The sequence below is a fragment of the Montipora capricornis genome, chromosome 4, assembly GCF_036669925.1.
Source record: "Montipora capricornis isolate CH-2021 chromosome 4, ASM3666992v2, whole genome shotgun sequence".
Classification (NCBI taxonomy): Eukaryota; Metazoa; Cnidaria; class Anthozoa; order Scleractinia; family Acroporidae; genus Montipora; species Montipora capricornis.
This window is the reverse complement of record NC_090886.1, coordinates 17,681,633-17,690,424: the sequence shown is the minus strand read 5'-3', so window position 1 is coordinate 17,690,424 and position 8,792 is coordinate 17,681,633. Positions and strand designations below refer to the sequence as shown.

The 8,792-nt window shown below is 37.0% G+C and overlaps 1 pseudogene; it reads right to left on the bottom strand.

The window, feature by feature from the left end:
- Nucleotides 1-1,770: 1,770 nt before the first annotated feature.
- LOC138046217 (uncharacterized) lies at nucleotides 1,771-4,889 on the bottom strand (annotated as a pseudogene).
- Nucleotides 4,890-8,792: the final 3,903 nt, after the last annotated feature.

Here is an 8,792-nt window from a genome sequence, read left to right as displayed (position 1 = left end):
CCGTCTTAGCCCAAGAATGAGCAAAATACATCCGTGGATGGTTTGCTTCGAACTTCCCATGCCACAGGAGGTCTTCGATCTCATGCAAAAGGAGATTCTTGGTATATCAAGATATGGGATAGAGGTTGAAACCAAACCGGGATCAGTGGCTATATCATTTTCAAGCCTGAGAAGGTTATGCAACCTTTTTGATAAATTTGAAGATTGTGGTGGGTTCAGAAAACAACTTGGGGAAGGGAAAGGAGAGGCAAAGCTTATAGTCAATGATGAGAAGAAGGGAACTATGGTCTACAATGGTAAGGAAGAGATTTTGAGAGCAAAATTTCATTATGGATACTGGAATTCTTTTGGGATCAGTCAACATTGAATAGAGGACTTATACTAATGACACTTGCAATTGCTCAATCATTTTCCTTTAATGATTTCAGAGACAAACATCTCGATAGTCCCTGATCAATTTTTTTTACAATAATATATACTCTGACTAAATATCTTAAAATTCATGTTTGTTGATTACAATGTGGTTTGTCTGACATACTAACTAAAAACTAAAATTGCATGGAACACCTAACCAATTTACAATTTATTGTTTAACTGAATGGAGCAGTCATTCATTTAAAAGTAATATATCAAAAACGAGTACGAGTGTTTGACTGGGGTTTCCAGACACCGAGAAACAGATGAAAGCACGAGCCGTAGGCCCTAGTGCTTTTATTGTTTCAAGGTGTCTGGACACCCCAGTCCAACACAACGCACAAGTTTTTGTCATAGCTTCTAAAACTATTCACACTTCTTTTAGTAATTAGGGGTTTTTTTTTCAGTGCTCTAATTTCCCATGAGATTATCTATTTTAAAAATAATCAGAATGTGGGAAATTTGTTGATGTTCGTTGTAAGTCATGGGGGAGTGAAGATGACGGAGTCTTTCGCAGTGAATTACTGAAAGCCATTTTCGTTCTCCAAAAAGTTGGGAAGAAGAATCAAAGTTATTGCAAGGGAGTACTCCTAGACTTACAAAACTAAATGGGCGATAAAAGGTAAGACAGGAGGCAGTATTAATAAGCTACTGTAGGGTCAATACAAGATACTAATTTTGTGGAAGACTACATGTATTAGAATATAGATCGATCTTTTTAAATCTTCCTGTATTTTATTGAAGATGTAAAAATTTTTGTCAACGAAAAAAAAAATGATTTGGCAGTGAAGCTGATTAATTATGATGGTTAATTAAACTTGAAGTATTGTTGTTCTGTTCAATTTTTGTTTTGATGCATAAATCTTCATGCCCAATGAGAAAACAGATGAAAACCACGCGTGGTCACAGTTTTGATATGTGATCCAAAACATGTGTGGTTTTCATCTGTGTTTTCATTGGGTATCAAAACTCATGCACGTGACGAATATAGCCATTTTTTAATGGCTCTCAAACGTATTAATAAATTTTATTATTAATGAGTTTTAGAATAGTACATCCTTTAATGATAAAGATGTTATGACAATTACACATTACAAGGCTGTGCTGTAAGAAAATCTTTGGCTGCCCCTAGGCATTATAACAACTACAATTCCAAATCTGTCAGGGAAAAAATAGCCCACATTGCTACACACCTGAACTTCAAAAACGATAGTCCTTTTGGGAAACCAGAAGTGTTAGTCAACTCAATTGAATATAGTAGTCTTCTAGGGTAACCGAGTGATCACTAGACCGTACGGCCTTGCATAAAATACTCAGGATAACACTGCATCTTGAGCTAATTAATACATGCTAAATTCATTCTGAGTAACTTAAACATTCTTGTGTTGGTTTGCCATCACATACAGATTTCTTAATCTCCCGCATGAGTTTATGTCCACAGAATAAGCAATGTTCACTGTCGGCTTCTTTATCCAAGCCGCAATAGCAGTAATGTTGGGGATCCTTACGAATGCGGGTAGGAATAAGAGTGTCATGTGACTGGTGATAGGCTAAAAGTGAGGGTTGCTTGACAGGAAGCCATAGCTTGCTAATGTGGTCATGCCTAAAAACCTGATACCAACGTTGTTTGTACTGGGTATTTCTGGCAAAGCTAGCAATTTGCACATGTTTAGCTTCCCTGCCCTGCATTGTGTTGATACCCAACCCTGTACCATACTTGTCAAACATTAGCTTGGAGTGAGCATAGACTAAATGTCCAATACTCCATACAGTGCCTGATACTGAAGAGCCAAACAAAGCAGCTGCAGTGAAATAATCATGGCACAACTGAGAAAGTTTTGCAAGATCTTCTTCAGTGAGATGGTACATTGAAAAAATTGCAGCACAATCCCTGAGCTTAGTACCAATAAAAACAATTTGCAGAAGTTTCATTAGAAGTTTTTGGTCTGTTGAGTCACCCTGAATTGCTTTGACTAAATACATGAACCCATGTAAGATTAACCGTGAATCTTTACCAGTCAAGCGATATGTAAAATCCTTGTCTTTACCCCTGTCTTCAAGAAGCCACTTGCCCAATTGTTTTCTCATTCTCCCTGCTTTGACATCATTTTCCATAGCCTTCAGATATCTGGTAATTGCACAGTTTGGGGGGAGTTCACTAAGGCTGTTTAATTTATTGGGAAGGTTACTAATAGAAATGGCAACATCAAGCAGCATTGTATGTAAATACTGCACCCCATTGTTCTTCTAGTGAAGTGGTTCAACAACCTCTCTCTCACAAAGCTTCCCAATAAAGGGTTGAAATTCTTGCCTGGATTTTTTTCCAGCAATGAATTGTGTGATTTTACTCCTTTTTGTTTTTGCAGCTAAATGAGCTGGGAGTTTTCTTTTGAATTCAACAACCTGCTTTGCAATAGCAATTCTTTGGCTATACTGCCAGGGTCTCCACTTACAATCTTGATTTACTCCAAATTTCCCAGTAAGTGAACTACTTTCATCTTGGGAAACGTTAGCAAAACTGGAAAAATATTTTGCTGAATTAGATAATTCCCCATTGATAAAGGCCAGAAATTTCATATCCCCTGGGAGAAGGTCAAATGAAAAGGTAACATCCTTCCCCATTACTGTGTAGGTTTTCTTCTCAATGACCTCTATGTCTGCTGCTAATTTTTCTGTGAATCTAACAACCACCTCATGGTCCTCCTTACAGTTGGCGCCGAACAATAGGAAATTGTCATTGGGAGAGGCCACCCTTGGTCCCACATTTAGAAAACTAATTAACCAGGACATTGATTGGTCCCACTTTCCAAATGGAGCTCCATCACCCCCAATGGCAACCTTGAATGTTCCCTCCCTCTCACCAAACCAGGTCAGTTTGTCACTTTCTTTCCTGTATTCATCAGTCACAAAATAGAATTTGCAAAGCATGAGTAGGAAATTCTAGACGTTCCTATACACCCCATCAACATGTTGGTCTACTGGTAAGTCATGACACGAAGTTCCTCTTACTGAGATAACATCTCCCATATCAAGTTCTTCAATTTTATTCATTAGGACACTGTATGGAAGGGTTTTAGGAACTGGGATACCCCACCCATAAGTGAGTCTTCTCTTTGACAGAAAACCCTTTTTGGTATGTCTCCCTGTATTTTTCATTGCAATAGATGATCTTGTCTGTTGATATTTAACTTTACTAATTACCCCACCTGCATAAAGCAGTGAAAGGGAACGAATAAAATTCTCTTCACTTTTCTCATACTCTGCACAGTGCATTTTTATTTTGGTCACAGTGGCCTTTTTCACCTTTCGGGATGAGCAAACGTACCTAGATATATCGGCAATCTTGCCATACTTACAAATAGTCGAGAACATACCATCAAGTGCAGGAGCCCTGTTCTCGCATGACCCTCCATTAATCTCTGCTGCAGCAGTGAGAGTTTCTAACTGCCTTCTGTGAGCACTTCGTCTTGGTAAATCCAAAACTCCTTCACTGGTGAGTTGAGTGGGACTTCTTTTTCTCACGGTGGATGCATTCTGAGTTACTTGAAATGTTGGTGTTCTTTGTGAAGGTACCGAGTCTGTTTGCAATTCTTCTATAGTCTCTAGCTTCTCTTTCTTTGGGTTAGAAAAAAAAATGCCAGAAAGAAGGAAATTCATTATTATATTATAATATATTTTTGTTTCTTTTTTATTATATATATTTTTACATATATATTTTTTAGCTTATCATGGCAAATTTTGTAAGCTCTATAAACCATTGCACGAAAAATCACAAGACTAGCTTATAACATCGCTTTCAGCACAAATAATACTAAGACTTACTTTGTTCTTTAGTCGCTGAATTTGTTTCTGTAGACCAGAAACCTCTTTGGACTTCGACAAATATTCAGCTCTAAGAGTAGCCCTTTTTCTGGCCAGTTCCCCGATTGGAAAGCGATCCCTCTGTGAACCGTGCGATGAACGTCTTGGCTTTCCCCTGCTCTTGCTTCCCATGGAGTGTTCCGGGAGTGTCGAAGCACGGGTAGACAAAAGCTGTTCTTGCGCGAAATCTACGGCCTCCGGTAAGAAACCAGAACGATAGAAACACAGTTCAGATCATATTCCTCTATTTTGGTCAGACAGAACGATAAAACACAGTCTCTTTCTCTGCGAAAATTTGCTTCAAAAAAACCTTTTATTCTGTTGGTGGCGTTACATTTCGCTAACGAAGGACAAGGCAAGTTTTAGAATCGAGAAATATGGTTGATGAACAATAGTAACCACGGCAAGCTGTTTATCAAAATAAAGCTTGCAGTCCGAACAATTTTGTTCTTTAGCGCCAAAATCCATTTTCGGTACCAGTCTTCCGAAAATGGAACAAATCCTAGTGTGCTTATACGCCTTGGTCGCATTCGGAATGGCCGAGTGAAATGTTACTCCTGGAGGCCTGGACACTATGGACAGATCCATGGCCCAAATCAGATCAAAAATTGCCCGGCGTGCTCTTTTTTCTGGGGCTTTATCTGGTCTTGCTTCTCTTGGTGTTGATAAATTATTCGGTGGTCAATTAATGATACCTAATTCAAAGGTAAAACAATTGATATCATACAAAGATCATTTAACAACAAAACAAAAGAAAGACATATTACAAGCGCTTAAAAAAGGTTCCGGAATGCATTTCAAACCTACTCAAAAACAGATTGGAAGTGGTATTTGGAGTATCCTTGCTTCAATCGGGATACCTATGGTTATCGATGCTCTGAGTGGTAAAGGTTTACAAGTTGATGATTTGGATATGAGTTCGACACCAATTTTTGTACCTGGAAGAAGAGGTAAAGGCTTACAAGTCGATCCTGTCGGAATAGCCGGAACACCGATATATGTCCCTGGAAGCAGAGGTGGTAGGGTGACAAGAGATTTGATGCCTCCACCATTTTATGGAACTTGGGGAAATCCAGTTGGTATGGGGATGAAACCAAAAAAAAAGACCAAAAAAAGACAAAAAGGGGGTCAGGTTTACTTTTAGGGAAAAACAGTCCCTTCAACAATATTCCAATCCTAGGAGCACTTCTATAAAGTTCATTAACAAACCGCTAAGTAATTTTGATCTGATTAATTGGGTAAAATATCTGGGTATAAAATATTTCAGAGGTGTATTTAGCAGAGACAATTTGCCAGATAAAATAAATCACAAAGAAGTGGGGATTGTAAATTTAGATTCTCAAATTGGTCCTGGCACTCATTGGGTTTGTTATCGCTACATAGACGATCATTTGACCGAATACTTTGATAGTTTCGGTTTGATAATGCCAAATGAAGTACAATTATATCTACAAACTAGTGGTGACAAAATAGTATACAGTTCTGATGAAATACAAGAGAGAGATTCTGTTTTATGTGGTTATTGGTGTTTATACTATTTGTTAGAAAGACAAAGAGGCAGATCAATCCTTGAAGTCATTCATAATTCCAAATTTAGTCCAACAGACAAATCAGTGAACCATGAATTTATAATCAGTTATTTCAAAAATATACAACGTATGAATATACATGAAATCTTATTGCTTGAAACAAAAGAAAGTAACTAGTTGCATTGAGCCTTCAGGTTACAAAACAACTAAAAATGGTAGACTAATGTTTTATTGCACTTGTGCCGAATGCCACATTAAAAAGACCAAATTTGTTAAAAAAGAAAAAGTGATACAGGGAAACGGGCGGGCTTTTAAGTGAAATAATTTTGAAGGACAGTTTAAAAGGATTATATAATCTCGGTAAATATGGTGCTTCAAAGGCTATCAAATCAGATTTTGCTAAACAAAAAATAAAAGGTATGGCTAGCAAATATCTAGATGAAGCTTTGGATAGTTTGACATCTGATTTATCAAAAAAACTGGATCCTTTGCATAATGGGGGTGCTCTTGATATTCACAAAGCTATTGGTAAATTACCAAAACCAAAAAGCGGATGGACCCTGCCCGGTCATCATTACACGGGCCCTTATAACCCTCTAGAAGATCAACTAAAGTATGACCCAAAAACAGGTCAAATATTAGAAATATATGATATGCCCACTGGAAAAACGGATGCTATAGCAATGCAGCACGACGTTGATTATTCAGTATGTAAGGATGACAAAAAATGTAAAAACAAAGCAGACCGAAAAATGGTACAAGCTTTGGATAAAGTGCCATACAATGAAAGACAATGGGGACATTGGTTGGCGAGAAATGCCATAGATATGAAGCAAAAGCTTGGACTTGGAGTTCCAAAAAAAGGAAAAAGCCGTCAGGTAAAGAAAACTGGCAAGAAAAATTAGCAGATGAGTTACATGCACCCATAAAACGTAATCATATTGATGAAATATGGGCAAGTGATCTAGTTGAAATGCAAAAATTTAGCAAATGGAATAAAGGTTATCGGTATCTTGTTATGGTTATTGATGTTTTCAGCAAATACGGTTGGATTATACCATTAAAGGATAAGAAAGGTGAATCCGTTACTGAAGCATTCAAATCAATATTTAAGGAAGGTAGAAAACCACAATATTTATGGGTTGATAAGGGAAAGGAGTTCTATAACAAACACTTGAAAGACTTGCTGGAGAAAAATGGGATACATATGTACTCCACTGAAAATGAGGAGAAATCCTCAGTGGTTGAAAGGTGGAATAGAACAATTAAATCCAAAATGAGGAGACAGTTCACAGTTCAAGGTAATACAATGTATCTCGATATGTTACCAAAATTAGTTAAAAAATACAATAATACAAAACATTCAAGCATAAAGATGACACCTATAGAAGCATCTAATAAGAGGAATGAAGGAACCGTTTACTTTAATCTATATGGTGATATAGAAACATTAAAACAGAAACCGAAATTTAAAATAGGTGATAAGGTCCGAATATCTAAGTATAAAAGGAATGTGTTCGACAAGGGTTATACACCAAATTGGACAGAAGAAGTATTTACAGTTGATAAGATCCAATACACTAATCCAATAACATACAAAATAAAAGATCTCAGAGGTGAAGATATTCAAGGGAGTTTTTATCAACCTGAATTATTAAAAGCCAGACAGGATGTTTTTCGTATTGATAAAGTCATTCGGAGGGATTATAAGAAGAAAAAAGCTATGGTAAAATGGAAGGGATACAGTGATGACCTCAACAGTTGGATATCATTAAAAGATATTAAAAATATTTAAACCGAAGTTATGTAACATATAATAATAGTAACTACGGTTTCATACTGTGTTTCGCTACATAAGTAGCCAAAAATATAATCTGTTTCTGGCTATATTTAAACGCATACATATTTAAAAAGATATATAGTTATATTATACATGGAGAATAAAGAAATTAAAAAAAGAGGTAGACCAGTTTTCTACACCAAAGAGGAACGTAAACAAAATAAAACCGATTACGTGCTACATAAAGAGTGGTATTGTGATATATGTAAAAATGGAAAAAATTACAGTCTTGCCGGTAAATGGACACATATTAAATCTATCTGATATTTCAAAAGGTCTAGATAGCAGCAACAATATAGATATTCGTATAAACATAACAACTTTCTTTAATTTTCCAGACATGTTTCGACGGTACATCCGTCATCTTCAGTGTTACATATTTTGAAATCGCCGTTGAATTTAAAGCGCGCGCGATCTTACAAACTTCGTTACATTGCGTTGTCAATATTGCGTATTAAATCAAAACAGAACAAAACAAAAATTTAAATGAGTGACGCTTAGTTCCTTACAGGGAGAGAGTCAGGTTAATGTGTTTCACCTGCTGGTTGAGATCGGGCTTCTCCCATTTTATATACATGGATTCCTTAAGCTTCACTTGGTACTTAGTGGCTGCAGAGTCCAGGATCTCGAAGCAATCCTGTGTGCAGGATGCCTTACAAGACTCTGAACTCTGCAGATGTTTAAAAACGTTCGAAGATCTGTCTGAAAGTAAGTGCTCGCGCACTTGTGTGGAAAAGTGTCGGCTGGTTTCACCAACATAACAAGCATTACAACTTGCACACGAAAATTTATAGACCACACGCGTGCGAAGCCCTACAGGGACAGCATCTTTCACATTAAAAAGACTCCTGATTTTGAAAGTAGTGAAGACTAACCTTATATCAATAGGTTTACATAACCGATTAGCAAGTTTGCGTATACACCTCTGTGCCGTGACTGAGAAGTGCCCAACGTAAGGGATTTTAAAGAAAAACTTAGGTGTTTCCTGGGGCTCGATTCCTGAATGAGACTGTGTTTCCCTCCCTTGACTGCTGTCTGAATATATTTAGAAATATATTTGTTGATAAGGTTTTCAGGGAAGAGATTCCTCCGCAGAATGACAGACAATTTTTGAAGATCAGTATGGAACCCCATCCAAGTGTTGTTTA